The sequence below is a fragment of the Prinia subflava genome, chromosome 8 (assembly GCF_021018805.1).
Source record: "Prinia subflava isolate CZ2003 ecotype Zambia chromosome 8, Cam_Psub_1.2, whole genome shotgun sequence".
NCBI classification, from domain to species: Eukaryota; Metazoa; Chordata; class Aves; order Passeriformes; family Cisticolidae; genus Prinia; species Prinia subflava.
Genome location: NC_086254.1, coordinates 34,963,675 through 34,978,864, shown reverse-complemented (window position 1 = coordinate 34,978,864; position 15,190 = coordinate 34,963,675). Strand labels below are relative to the sequence as shown.

Sequence of the window (15,190 nt, the reverse complement as noted above, 5' to 3'; positions counted from 1 at the left end):
TGCCCTGCCTGCCTGCACGCTGCGTTTTGGGCTGGATTTTGTGCAAACAGAAGGTGTCACTGTGAGCTCGGAAATCACCATCGCAGCTAGCTGGAGCCACTCCAAGCCCCTTCCCGCGGCTGCAAGGCAGCATCCTCCTCCTCCTTCGTGCCTCGGGCAGCTCGTGGGCAGCCACTGGGAACAGGTTTGCCCTCTGAACACGAGGAACAGGGATGGAAATGGTGAGAAATCCCAGGCAGTGTGGCCTGTCTGCTTAAACTCAGCAAAACCCACAGCTGTCCAGAGAGATCGCTTTGATTTCCATCTCCCAGACCCGGAGGGATGCTCTGGGATCCCCGCTGAGCTGTACACACAGGCGTGGGATTTACCCCGGAGCTGTGCAAGGTGTTTTGTGATGCACATTGAGGTGCTGCTCTTCCCCAGCCCCTTCCAGCAGCAAACACAGGTTTTTTTGTGGACACCCAAAACCAAGGTGTCCACAACTTCTGGAGGGCCCCAAGCCTGGCACAGGGGTTGCACTGCTACCACAGGGCCCGGTGTCCCCTGCCTGGTACTGCCTGGCTTTGGGGTTTTGGCTCTCTGGGCTCCAAGCCCAAGTCTGAGCAGCCTGCTCCGAGGTGGGGACAGTGGCAGCTGCCTGCCTGCACTGGTGCAGCCCCTGTGGCCCCTGTCCCCCTGGTCCCCAACCCCTGGCGGGCTCTGCTGCCCCCAGCCAGCCTGCCCGAGGTACTGACAGGGCAGTGTGGGATATTCCAGTTTTGCTGAGCCCCTAAGCCATGGAATTCTCTTTCCTACACCCCTGTTCTGGCAAGCTGAGCCTGGTAAGAAGCCACAATATTTTGGGGTTGCATCCAAGACGTTCCAAAACTCCAGTCCTGCTTCTTCCTTGCACTCTCCTGCACAGAGATGCCCCACAGGACACAAACTCTCTGGTTGCTTCTCTCTCTGTTAGGGGGGAGAACACCATCACAGCCACCTCACCCTCTGCCAGGGGAGGCCCATTTTGGCTCCTTGGGGGTGGATGCCTTCCCTTATGAGCTCCCAGTTCCTCAGGACCAGCTCCTGCCACAGTCCCCCTCTGCCCGAGGGTGCCCACACAGACCGGCATCGCTGTGTTAGGGCTCACCAGCACTGCTCCAAACCCCAGGATCTGAAATTCTAGACAGGACAGGGACATGGGAGGAGACTGCCCCATCCCCACAGGCAGGGGGTGTTTGCAGCCTGACCCAGGAGCCACAGGATGCTGGAACAATCCACAGCAATGTGCTCTGTGCCCAGCTGCCAGGGGCACACCTCCACCTCCCCACCTGGGAGCACAAAGAGCTGGACACTCCTTCCCTCTCACCATTTAAATCCAGACCACACAGAGCACTGGGGACACCTGGCAAGTCTGAGCCTCTCTGTGAGGATGTGGCTCCACAATAAATCTCTGGCTCCAACCCCTGTGACTCCATTAACCTGCCACTGAGGCTGGAAATAATCTTCCTGCTAAATCCAATCATAAAAAAAAAAGTTAGGCTTTGTCTGAGTCTGGCTCATATTTTCTCTTTCACGCTTACAGATTAGAAGAGCCAGAGACTTTTGTTTTATTACTTTAAAACCAATTCCTGGCAGGCAGAGTTTTCCTTAAAACACTGGGAAAAATAGCCAAAGGACAGGACTTTTAAAGTAATCTAAGTGAATTCAATTCTCAACCTTTGGTAAGTGGTGCTCCAACTTCCACCCCTACATCAGCCCTTGTTTAATGCCCTCTATTTGAATTTATTTTTGCAGTGCCACCTGGAAGAGGTTCCCAAAGGAAACTGGTGCAGACGAGGAGAAACAGAGGCTTTTTCCAGCTCTTTGGTCACCCTGGGTACCCAGCTAAAGCCTCAAGGACTCATTTCACAAAAATCCTGAGGATCTGCACCAAGCCTGGATGGAGGCTGGAGATTCCCAGTGCCCAGGGAATCTCCATCCTGAAGGTTCTGGCAGTGGCTGAGGCTGTGCAGGACCTTCAGAGAGCCTGCAGACTTTGGGGTGTCTGCAGCCAGGTGGCCCTGGGTGGCCTTGCTGCCCCGAGGACACATCAGAGCTGCTGTGAACCCACGGACAGCCCTCCTTTCCCTGGGGATTCAGCAGTGTCACACAGGTGACTCCAGCACGGGGCTTTACACCTGGTGACTCCTGGAGTCTCCAGCTCCTGAAACCCTTTGGTGTTTTCTTGTTTCAGAGCCAGTCTGCCCTGGCACCTCTTTCCCCCACCCCAGGCCATGCCACAGGGACACCCTTGGTCCCTCTAAGCTGCTTCCCCTCTACAGGATGCACTCCCACTTCTCCATTCTCATCTGGTGGAGTCTGAGCAAGTCTCCAACCCATTTTCTACTCACCCATGGCCCCCCTTTCCCCCAGACCTCAGAGAAATTCCCCTGGTCCCTGGGCAGAGTCTGAGCCCTCCTCCCCATCCTTGGAATCCACCATCCAGCACTGGATGCCAGGATGTTGCAGGACCGTGTCCAAAGCCTTCCTCAAGTTAGGGCAGACACCAACCATGTCACTCTGCCACAGAAAAAAAGTAGCTTGGTCAGATTTCCAGCTCTGAGCCTGCTGCAGGCACTGCTGGGGAATGCTCTCTTCCTCAAAATCAGACACAGAACTGATACATCAAATACACCCCTGACCCTGCTTTCACACCCCGGCACTGAAGAGCTTCACTGCTGCTATCCCCAGCCCTAAATCAGGCAAAGCCCAAGGACTGATCAGCCCAGTCAGGTATGATTTCCATGAGCCTGAAGCTCTGCCCAGCTGTTTGCAGCTGCAAACCCCAATTACATCAGGGGCTGAGCTCCTTAAGGCTGTGTAGGAGGGCTGTGGGTAAAGCTGCCTCTGTGCCTGGGCTGGAACAGGCTGGCTGCAGGATTCAGGTGGGGTGTGGGGAGGGTGGGGGTATGAAACTGTGCTTTCCCCCAAATTCCATGGGCTCTCAGCAGGTGCAACATGAGCCAGCTCTGCAGCTGTCAATGAACCCTTCCCCATGTAGGTTTGCTCCTAAAAGAAAGATCTGGATGAAGCTGAGGTGTGAGCAGGAATGTTCCAGATGGATCTTCACTGGGAGAAGGAAATCTCCAAAGGCATCTCCCAAGATGAAGATTTTGGCTGCCATGGACTTGTGGGGGGTTGGAAAACGGGAATCTGGGCCTGCCCCGGGTCCCTGCTGCCCATCCCCACCCTGCACCCTCCTCGTCTGGCCCCTGTGACCTTCCCCACGCTCCCTGCAGCTGGAGCAGCACGTGCTGTGCTGGTTCTCTGTGCTGTGTCCCCTCCTGCCCACCTGGGGGGCTGGGTCCCAACAGTCCCATACAGCTGGACATGGGATGAGCACTTCCAGCCCTGTGGAAGAGCTTTGGAAAGCCTCTGGGTAACACACCCTGCACTGCAGGGACACTGATGGAGCGGGGAGCTGCTCCCTGGGAATTCCCAGTGTCACCTCGGGACACGGACGGTCAGTGCAGAGGACGTGTCTGGGCTGATGGAGATGGGACAGGGCCACCAGATGGCCAGGCCAAGGTCAGGCAAGGTGATGGCCCTGCTGCTGGGAGGGCTGGGGAGGGAGGCAGTGGGACCTCGGCAACTCTGCAGATGGGAGCTCTCCAGGGCCATCTGCCACACCCTGCTGGCCCTGCCCAGGCAGGCAGCAGGGATTTGGCAGCAGGGAGAGGGGAAGGCCAAGGCTGGGGAACACTCAGAGGGTCTGGGCCCATCACTGGTGTCTCACAACCCCTGGGGGCACTGCGTGTGCCAGCAGCCAGGGCACGAGCCAGGCTGCAGCCTGGAGAAATCAGCCTCCCTTTCTCCTCTGTGCACTCATCTGGGATTTCTTCCTAAACACAGCAGTCACTTGGCACCTCTTACTGGCCTCCTTATTGTAACAACTGGGAAAGGGCATTTTAAAAAAGGCTGTTCATACGTCACACTCCCCCTCCCTCTCCCTCCGTGTGTCCAGGTGAAATCCAGCACAGCCATCGGCTGGGGAACAGCACAGCCCCATGGCTGGGGAACAGCACAGCTCCACGGCTGGGGAACAGCACAGCTCCACATCTGGGAACAGCACAGCTCCACAGCTGGGGAACAGCACAGCTCCACGGCTGGGGAACAGCACAGCTCCACAGCTGGGGAACAGCACAGCTCCATGGCTGGGGAACAGCACAGCTCCACAGCTGGGAACAGCACAGCTCCACATCTGGGAACAGCACAGCTCCACAGCTGGGGAGGAGAGTGGCCTCTGCAGCCACCCTCACTTGGACACACCACGGCACATCCAGCAGGGCTGAGTCAGAGCTTGGTGCAGTGTCTGGTCACAAACACCCACACAGCACACACACACATTCCTGGTAATTCCAGGGTATTCCAAGAACCATTACTGGCATCAGCAGGTGCATTTCCACAGCTCTGATTTCACCTTCCATCCCCCATCCCACAACTGCCACAGGATGGACCAGAGCTGGAAAAAAGACAAAAGGCAACAAGGAATAATACTTGGACATGAATAAATGAATGTGTAAAGGGGTTCTTCACCTCCAGGACCCCAGAGAACATCAGGACAGAGGATTAGGATTATCCCCGTTTTCTGCAAGGGAAACTGAGGTCCAGACAGGAGAGATCTGGGGTGGAGGGATGTGTGCCCCCAGCCTCACCAAAGCCTCCAGAGATATCCCAGTGGCACTCCCAGTCCCAAATGCCCCCAAAGACACAAGGAGACTTAAGGATGAGATGGCCAGGAGTAATACTTCCTTCCTTCCTTCTACCCTTCCTAAAATCACAGAATCACTTGAGGTGGGAGGGACCTTAAATCCCATCCCATTCCACCCCTGCCATGACACCTCCCACTATCCCAGGCTGCTCCAAGGCCCATCCAGCCTGGCCTTGGACACTTCCAGGGATCCAGGGACAGCCACAGCTTCTCTGGGCACCCTGCCTTCCCAGCCTTACAGGGAAGAATTTCTTCTTCATATCTAATCTAAGCCTACTCCCTTACCCCTCTCATTGCTTTCTTACTTCCCTCCCTCCTGCCTGTTCCATCCCCTCTGCACAGGGTGAGTCCCTGTGAGTGCAGGGGCAGCAGTGAGGCCACACCACGGTGACCCCAGGAGCACCTGGGGACATCCTCTGCACCCAGGCTGGGCTCTCCAGCACCCACTGACCACCATCCCTGCAATCTGACCCTCCACACACCCTGGAGCCTGGGATGCACCCAAAATTCTCCAGGGGTTCATCCCTCTGGGCACAAGGGCACCTGTGTGCCACAGCCAGGTGAGAAGAAAATACAACAGGGATTACTTGAGCTTTGCACCCCAGAATTTTAAGGATCCCCTGCACCATTTCTAAGGGGTGGTGAGGAGCACTGCAGGGTCCCAGTGAGCTCCCACACCCCAGGACAGGCTGTGCCCACCTGCACATGCCCCTGTTCTGTGCTGGGATGGGGATGGATGGCAACAAACTCCTCTCCCTGCCTCTGCTTCTCCTCTCTGCTGTGACAGCACACCTGGCAGCAATGTCATGCACTGTCCCTGCTGCTGCCAACGTGCAGGAATCCCTTAAAAATCCTGCCATTCCACCAGGAAGAGCCCAGGGCTGGCACGGTGTGCTGATAAGCTGTCCCTCCCTGCTCTCAGTGCCTTGTTTCCCAGATTAGCTGGGTAATTGAGAGCCAGGTGGCTGCAAACCCCAGGGGCCCGGGTGAGTGACGAACTGTCATGGCAGGAGAAGGGAAAGCAAAAAGCAAACCCAGGCTTCCTGCAGGAGCTCTTTGTGTGGCTGTGACGGCAGCAGCCGGGCTCCTCTCCCCCTCTCATCATGTTTGCTCACGGAGGGGAGATGTGGTTCTCTATCCTGCCCACATCCCCCCCCAGTGACAGCAGTCACACGTTTCTCCAGCTCGGAGGTTTGACAAATGCAGACATCCTGCAGGGACCTCCAGCACGGGGCAGAGGGACAAACCCGGTCCCTGCCAGATTTGGGGCAAATTTGGCATTTGGGGGATTGGGAGAAGCACCAGCAACCTGTGTCTTGCCAGCGTGGATGAGTGATCCAGCCTGTGGAGCTCCAGTACGAGTGGGGTGCACCTTGTTCAGGTCTCTTTAACCATCTCAGATCCTCCTGTGCAGGGCAAACTCCAGCCCCGACCTCACTGCTTTTGGGAGGTTGCCCTTGCTGCTTTCACCCAAATCTTTCACATCCAAACATCTTTCTTGCCACTTGCAAGGGAGCAGCACAGAAAATTTTTGGAACTTGATGAGGACAAAACTCTGAGTAGGGTCTTTGACAGGACATAGGGGAATGGGTTTAAACTGAAAGAGGATCAGTTTCGGTGAGGTATTAGGAAGGAACTGTTCCCTGGGAGGGTGGGCAGGCCCTGGCACAGGTGCCCAGAGCAGCTGTGGCTGCCCCTGGATCCCTGGCAGTGCCCAAGGCCAGGTTGGACAGGCTTGGAGCAGCCTGGGACAGTGGAAGGTGTCCCTGCCATGGCAGGAGTGGTTTGAGATGAGCTTTAAGGACCCTTCCAACCCAAACCATTCTCTTTCTATGAGCTTAAAGGCTAAATCAGCAGCATTACACTGGAAGACAAAAATCTACCACAGGAGTGATTTTCACTTTCTTGCAAGGATGAGAAAGATGAGTTTTGGGGAAGGCCTGGGCAGTTAACATTCCCTACAACAAACTGGCACGGCTGTCCCACAGGGAGGACCTCCCTTTGGGCAGCCAGCAAGCTTCTCCTTGGCTCTGAGGGGTTTAGGAGAATCACAGGATCACACAATGGCTGGGTTGGAAGGAACCTTAAAAATCATCCTGTTCCATCCCCCTGCCATGGCTGGAACTCTTCCACTGTCCCAGGCTGCTCCAAGCCCTGTTCAGCCTGGCCTTGGACACTTCCAGGGATCCAGGGGCAGCCACAGCTGCTCTCGGCAACCTGCTCATGTTGGGTTTTTTTTCCTTTTAAGCTGACAAAAGGCAGTTTTGAAAAGAAACCCAGCCAGCTGTGAGACAGGGGATTGCTCTGCCCAGCTCCATGGCAGCACAGAGCTGCAGAAGCCCTGGGAAGCTCAGTCCCTGCCACCCCCAGTGCCAATCATTCCTCCCTGGAGAGCCCTGAGTAATTTCCTAGCGAGTCCCCAAACACGAGAGCCGAGCTCAGAAGTGTTGGTTTAATATCCAGCACAAACCCTGCACTCTTTTCAATAACTCCTGAGTCCTCAGCAAGTCTTGCACACAAACCTGGAGGGTTCAGCCCTCCCCACAGACAGCAGGAAGATACTGCTCACTGCTGTGTGCTCCAATAAACAGAATAAACTGGGAGGAAACCAGTGCTTGGGTTTTCTGGGGAAAACAGCTTCAATCCTCCCTAACATGAGTGTTAAAGCACTGGGAAGTTATTAAAAAAGGGGGTAGACAAAGATGCCACAATTATTAGACTGGTTCTGCAGGCCCAGGGCTGTCTTCTGGGGGAATATTTGCTGTGCTGAGAGCTGGGAGGGCTGGAAAGCTGGACATGAGCCCAGCAGGAGCTGGACTGTGCAGCTGTGGGGTCCCTTTGCAAACCCTGTTCCCCCTGTAAGTGCAACCAAGCACATCCCGGTCAGGGAGGATTCCTTCACTGCAGGCACAGCAGGTCCTCGGGCCTTTCAAGTGCCATTCTGGGCTGTCCCCTCTCCCACCAGACAAGGGGCTCCTTCTACAGGGTCTGTGAATTTTTCCCAGCATTTCCCCACCTTGCACATCACGCAATCAGTAAGGTTGGAAAAGACTTCTGAGATCACCTCCAAGCATCCACCCAGCACCACCTACACCACATCCCCAGGTGCCACAGCCACAGGTTTTTTGATCACTTCCAGGGATGGTGACTCTGCCCCTGCTCTGGGCAGCCTGTCCCAATGCTTAACAACCCTTTCCATGAGGAAAATTTCCCTGACATCCAAGCTAAACCTCCTGTGGCACTACTTGAGCCCATCAACATCCCGCCTGTCCAGGCTCAGGCTCTGCCAGTGGCAGTCCTTGCCCTCCTGGTCCTGTGGAGGTGCACCAAGCCCCTGCTGGGCTGTCCTCTACCCCCTCTCCACGGCCAGCCCACCCCACCAGGGCTGTGTGGCTGGAGCAGAGATGCAGAAGACACCAATGCAGCCCTGCAGCCCCTGTGCATGCCCACTGACCCCCGGGTACCTCCTGGAAATGCGGGGCCCACGGGTTCCCCTCCTGAGCAGGCAGGCTCAGGGTCAGCCCAGCTGCCACCCCTGTTTTCCCTGGAAGATGAAACGCTGTGTTCACACCTGACCTGCAGGCTCAGGCTGGGGACAGCCCCAGGGACAGAGGCTGTGATGCCTCTGCAGCCCCTGGTCACGGCAGAGCACCCAGACATTCCCAGACCTTCCTGCCCCTGCAAGCACCTGGATACCCCCAGGGAACTGGGGCTGCCCCCCTGTTTATAACCTGACCCCACTGCTGCACTCAGTTTCTGGGGTGGGTGATGGGGGGGCTGCTCCCCACCCTGCTCCCCACGCTCAGCCAGAGGCTGCACCATCCCAAACTGGGGCTGCAAACCCCAGGGGAGAGCCAAGAGCCAGGTCTGGCTCATCAGGGCACACGTCAGCAGTAATCCAGCCTGCCCCCACAGCCATGGCAGATGTGGCTCTGCAGGAGGGGTGGCTCCAGCCCTGATCCTGCCCGCCTCACGCCACGGTGACGCACGGGGAATTGGCACTGGGAGCGTCCTGGCCTGGAGCTGCTCCAGCACAGCGTCACCAGGCACCTGGGCTGATGTCACCTGGGCTGCTGCCTCTGTGCCAGGAGCAGCTCCTGTAACCCCTCTTGTTTGCAGTGATGCCCCCACAAACCTGGCACTCGCTCCTGGCTGATGTGGGGCTGTGCCCGGGCACTGGGGACAGAACTGGCTCCCCCCAATCTTCCTCCCGCTGTGCCTCTGTTTTTAATTTTTAATTAAAACAAGTCATTTCAAACTGCAGAAATCCTGCCAATCCTTTGAAAAGCTGGCTCTGGTTTAAATTTCTGAAATCCTCTGTAACGGAGCCATAAATAATCAATAGCTGTTTAAATAAGCATTTAATCAGCTGTTAAAGGTACAATAGTCACAAAGTCTATCAGGTCAGCACTCAGTTTATAGCTGTGGCTCGTTACCATCTGTCCTACATATTATTTATGCCTGTAGAAGTTTAAAAATCTATTCATTAGAGCACTAAATCCTCCCTAATGAGTGTGATAAAGGATGACCTAGAGCTGGACAGTGAGAGCTGTCCAAGCAGCCCCTGCTCCTCACCCTGCCCATCTCCAACATCTGGGGCTCCCCCAAATGCTGCACACCTCACTGCACAGGGGTGGGCTCACCCTGGAATTGCTCACTTGCACCTTTGGAGTGTTTTACCCCAAAGAACCACGGAATAGTTTGGGTTGGAAGGGACCTTTAAAGACTGAGTTGTTCCATCCCCTGCCATGGGCAGCGACACCTTCCACTATCCCAGGCTGCTCCAAGTCCAACCTGGCCTTGGATATTCCCAGGAATGGGGCGCCACCATCCTCATCTGCTTGACAAGGCTGAAGTTTTCTCTTTGAAAGCATTTTCTCCATGAAAATATATTTTAAATTAAGGCACTTTTCTCCCAGAAGCCCTCCCTCCACAAACAGGAGCATCCTTTGATTGCAGAATATGCAACAACTGGAGTTTTCAGGAGTCTCTGCTTCCAATCATCTCAGAAATCTCTCATGAACAGACCAACAGTCTTTTTGACAGCAGCAAAATAAATTTTAAAGGTCAATTGAATCAGATAAGCCCAGTCTGGCAGCCCATTCAGATGCAGAATTCCATAGACAACATTTAGGTTCTGTTCGAGAACAGAAACAAAATTCTTTGGAGGAAAGAATCTTCAAAAGGAAAAGAAAAAATAGAGGGAAAAAAGTGAAAAGGAAACAGCGATTAAATAGAACGCCATCCGTAATCCCACCAGTGCAAAACCTGATGATTACCTACCACTGGACAATGCTACATGCACTAATCTAATTAAAGGCCTTTTTTACAGGCAGCTGAAGCCAGCTCATTAGTGTGTTACTGAGATGCTCATTAATGGCTGGCCATGACTAATTTCTTGAGAATTATTCTAGAATTCTTTATCATTCCCAGCCTAACAGAAAAACACAATGTTTCCATCCTCCCTCTCCCACTCACATGGGTTCTGATGTTCCTTAATGAACACCCCTTCACCAGCCCAATTGTTGTTCTAACAGCAAATGATTGATTGATTTATGGGGAAAACCAAGGGAGGTTTGTGGGAAGTTTCTTAGCTGGAAATGAACTGGCATTGCTGCTGCTGCTTTCAGCATCCCCTGCCCCTATCCATGGGCCCAGGGCTCTCCTCCTCACACAAATCCCTCTGGCCACATCCAGGAGCTCTCCCAGGCTCCAGGGTTGGGCCACACTCCCCCTTCCCAGGCCATGATGCAGGTTCCTGTGGGAAGGACACGTGGATCTCTCACCACAGGGAAATGCTGAACTAGAGGGAAAATCTGGGCTCCAGGAAGGCCCCCATTTCGTGCTGCCAATTAATTTAATTTAACCCCTCCAGGGCTCCCAGAGAGGAGCTGCTGGAGGTGGAGCTTCACTGATCGAATCCCCTTTCTGAGCTCCACTGGTCTCTTAAATCATTATGGCTGAAATAAAGACCTCCAAGACCATCCAAATCCCAGCACTAACCCTGTCTCCTAAGCAGAGGTCCTGCACTGTGCTGTCCCAGCTGCTTTAGCACTGCAGTGCTGCTCCTCCCAGCCAGACTGGTCCTGCTCCTCCTCAGGGTACCTCTGCCAAGCCAGGGGGGCCATGGCTGCTCCTTCTGAGTGACTGAGCAGAAATCAGGGATTCCCTGTCCTGGGGATTTCAGCACAGCCCCCGATTGTCAGGAGATTTGGCAAAACCTGAGCTGAGGATAGCAGGACTGTCACCACCCAGATCAAACGTGTCCCAGGGACCCCGACCAGCCTGACCCTTCAAAAAGCCTCTCCATGTTCTCCTGCAGAGAAAACCACCTGACTGTCCTCCCACCTGCTGAAGGACTCCCTGCACAGTGCCTCGGGCTGCAATGCAAGATGCAACCAGCAGTCTGTATTCTATCCCCAGCTGTTAAACCAGCTGGGGCAGGGTTCTTTATCTCTTCCAGGACCCATCCTCCCTCCAGGGGATCTCTGCTGTCCATGGGCCATCCAGGCTCACTGCAGGGCTGATCCAATTCCATCATCCATGGGAGATGCTCCACCCAGGGGAGGAGCCCAGCATTCCCACCTGGATAAACCCTGGGATTCAGAGCCCAGCACAGCCTGTGTGCACTGCATTCCCACCTGGATAAACCCTGGGATTCAGAGCCCAGCCCAGCCTGTGTGCACTGCATTCCCACCTGGATAAACCCTGGGATTCAGAGCCCAGCACAGCCTGTGTGCACTGCATTCCCACCTGGATAAACCCTGGGATTCAGAGCCCAGCACAGCCTGTGTGCACTGCATTCCCACCTGGATAAACCCTGGGATTCAGAGCCCAGCACAGCCTGTGTGCACTGCATTCCCAGAGGAAGAGCAGACCCAGCTCACCCCCACGGGGCCTTCAGAGGAAAACTGCACCCTGCTACAGGATCATCTCTGCTCCCACAGAACCACATCTGTCACTGCAGGAGGGCTGGACTGGACTGCTGCCAACCCCCTGACCCACAGGGTGTCAGGCTGTGTTCTGACTCTGTCAGTGTTCTCTACTACATTTTTATTTTTAATATTCCTAGTAAAGAACTGTTATTTCTATTCCCGTATCTTTGCCCCAAAGCCCCTTAATTTTAAAATTATAATAATTCTGAGGGAGGGTGTTTACATTCTCCATTCCAAGGGAGGCTCCTTGGCAGACACCTGTCTTTCCAAACCAAGACACACGGGTACCATCAAAGTCACACAGGTGCTCCCAGAGCCTGGGCTCGTGGCAGAGGGGTCAGGACATGGAATGAGGAGCCTCAGGGAGCCTCACTGAGAACCTTTACAGCTGAGGGCTTTGCCAGGGTCCTTTCTTTTCTCTGAGTTAATTACCAGCTGATTGCCTTTCACAATTGTTTCAGTCACCTCCAATATGCAGAATGACATGAACAATTAAGACACAAATCTGTGTGGAGTGACTGGGATGTGGCTCCCACTTCCTTTCTGGTTGGATTTGCTGAAGTTTGGTTGTCTAAATGCCACCTCTGAGGCTCCCCAGAGACTGGGAAGGCACCTTCTCTGCAGGGAGAGCATCTCAGGTGGGACAGGGAGACCTGGGCTGCTCGAGGGGCCAACTAGAGCAAGGCCTGTGGTGGTAGCCATTCCTTTTCCCCCTGAAAAATAACAAATCCTTCTCCTCATCTATTGGCCTTTGCCCCTGCAGCTGCACTAAAGCCAAGCCTGCACAAGGTGCTGAGCTCCCCTCGGGGACTGATGCTCTGGGGATTTCCCTCCCACGTGGGCTCTGGGCCCAGGCTGAGATCAAAGCAGTCATCTGCTGCTCTCATGCTCCATCCGTGCCAGTCATGCATGCCAGGACCGGGCTCAGGGCTGGGAGGGTTCCTGGGGCTCCCTGCTGATGCTGCCTTCACCCCTCCACTCCGCAGCCCCTCCTGGGGACAGCACCCAGCTCCCACGGGAGGAGCTGAAGACACAGACCCCCTTTTAATAAAACAGCAAGATTAGCAGCCCATCATTGTTTGTTGATTATGGTCATTCTTTTCTGTAAATGAAGTTTAAAAGTCATCAACAGATTTGTCAGCTGTGACTTATGAGCCCTTCTTGCTGCAGGGGAGTGAAGCAATGCCAAATCCTCTCCACCAGCACCTCATCTGTTATGTGTGAGGAGTTGCTGTGCTCCAATTACCAGGGACCCTCAGAACCCATAAACAAAGAGCCCCAGAAATGTCCTCACAGCTGCTGGGACCATTCCTCAGAGCTGGCAGGTCCCTGCCACAGCCCCAGGCTCAGGGACCAGCAGTGGCTTTCTCAGTGCTAGCCAAGGCCTGGGCCCAGCTCTGGGGAGGTGACTGGAGGGCTGCAGGAGCTGAGGGCTGGGCACTGGGAGCGTCCCCCATGCAGGGAAGCTGCTCCTGATGAGGGTGTGAGCAATGGAGAGAGCTTGCTGGGAGAGCAGCTGGGGTTGTACACAGTGCTGGGGGTGCAGGACCTTCCTGGCTCTGCTCTGGGATGGAGGTGTCTCCCCACAGATCATCCTGTTAAAGCCAAAATTCCAGGCTAGGGCAGGCTCTGTGGGGGCCCTGCAACTCCTCACCCACACAGGATGCTCAACTCTGCCCTTCCCATGGGATGCTGAGCAGCTTCCCCACACCAGGCAGGCTTTCCTCCTGCTCCCACTCATATCAGGCCCCAAACACCCCCCCTGAGTCCTGGCAGGAAGGTAGAAGCTCTCCATGTCTCTGCAGATCCTTCCTCCAGCCCTCTCCCAGGGTGCAGCCCCAGTGTGGGGGTTCCACATGAAGCTGGAGCCTCCCAGTCTCTCCCAGTGCCACTGGGGAAGGGCACACATCTCCTGTCAAACTGCCAGGGTGATATCAGGGGACACTGGAGAGCTTCTTGTTAACACAACAGCTTATAAAACCAATTAGATCACATTAAATGGCAATTTGGCCCTCATCACACTCAACCTCCTCTGGGAGAGGGGTAATGCCCCATGGACATTTCCTGGTTGGCTTTCATTTGTTGGGCCTGGTGGAGGGAGCACTCACAATGGCAAACCTTGCTTTTCCAGGCAATAAAACCTGACACTAACACCTTTGAGACAAGCTTCTCTCCAGAATTTCCTCTCCCAGAGCCCCCTGAGGTGTCCTGGGGGAACCACAGCAGAGCAGGGACAAGGCACTGCCGCTGTGGGGCTGCCACGATGGAGCAGAGCAGTGTCAGGAGCTCTGCCCTGCATCTGGCAGTGGCCAGCACCCAACCCTGCCTGTGACAGCAGCAGAGATGACAAAGAACAGCCCCTGAGTGCCCTGTGTGTGCCTGATATCCCCATGCCCAAAAGCTGCTCACCCTTCATTCACCCTCACGTGGAAGCAGGCGGGAATTTATCCTATTAAAATAGGGTTAACCCTATTTTCTCCTATTGAACCCAGTCAAAACTGACCTTTTATCAGCAAACCTGGCTGCCTGAGCTTCTCAGCACAGGGAGCCCTCGGATGCACAGAGCCCTTGGGGCTCACCCAGGGCAGGATGACTTCCAGCTCTGTTTGCTTTCCTGGCTGTGCAGGGCATCTTTGACTGCCACAAAGAGCTGTGAGCAGAAACTGATCTGTCTGGACATGGCTGCTCCACAATTATTCATTTTAACAGTAGCAGTCGTTGGGAAAGCAGCAGCAGAAGAGTGATTTCATTTTCATAACCTTGAGTTCCCCCTGTCCTGCTTGGATGAGTCTGTCTCTGCTTTTTCCATCCCCCAGGAATGCAGACCCCACGCTGCTCCTGCTCCAGAGCGTTTTCCACACATGCTGAAGGCTCAGTCTCAGCTCTCAGATGCCCAGGGCTTGTTCCAGTGTGATGGATGATGAACCCCCAGGGAAGCTGTGATTGACCCTCATGGATAAACCCTGAGCAGCCAACCCAAACTCATTTCCTCTGGTGAGTGCTCATCTGCAGTGCTAAATGAGCTGCTGTGAACTGTGCCCCTGCTCCTCCACACACACACACCAGGGGCCCAGCCCTGGCTCTGTGATGAGCTGAAGCTGATGGAGTTAAATGGGGAATTTAAACTGGTTTATGGAATTTCATGGTTCACTGTAGTGGGATTTCAGCCCTTCCCTCACCTCCCCTTTTGCCAGGGTGCTGTTGTGCATGGAATCACCCCCCTGCTGCACCCACAGCCATGACACCCATGAATTCTTTGACACTCCTGGTCATGCTCTGGTGCTGGGAAAGGCAGGTGGTTTTATAATGTTATGCATTTCTATTTTATACAAGAGTCTGAGCCACACCAACACCTCTGTGCCACACGTGGTTATTGCTTAGGACCCCACTGCTGCACACTGCCAACATTGGAGACAGAAAAATGAAGAAAATTCCATTGTGAAGGGTTTTCCTAACCCCACTCCATCCACATGGCTTTTGTTTTGTTACACTAGTGACAGCTGCTCGGATCTTTGCAGGTGGGGTC

The 15,190-nt window shown here is 54.6% G+C and overlaps 1 protein-coding gene across 5 annotated transcripts in view; it reads right to left on the bottom strand.

Annotated features, from left to right (window-relative positions):
- Positions 1–15,190, bottom strand: part of RALY (RALY heterogeneous nuclear ribonucleoprotein) — a 115,889-nt gene that overhangs the window by 19,817 nt on the left and 80,882 nt on the right. The window lies entirely within an intron of this gene.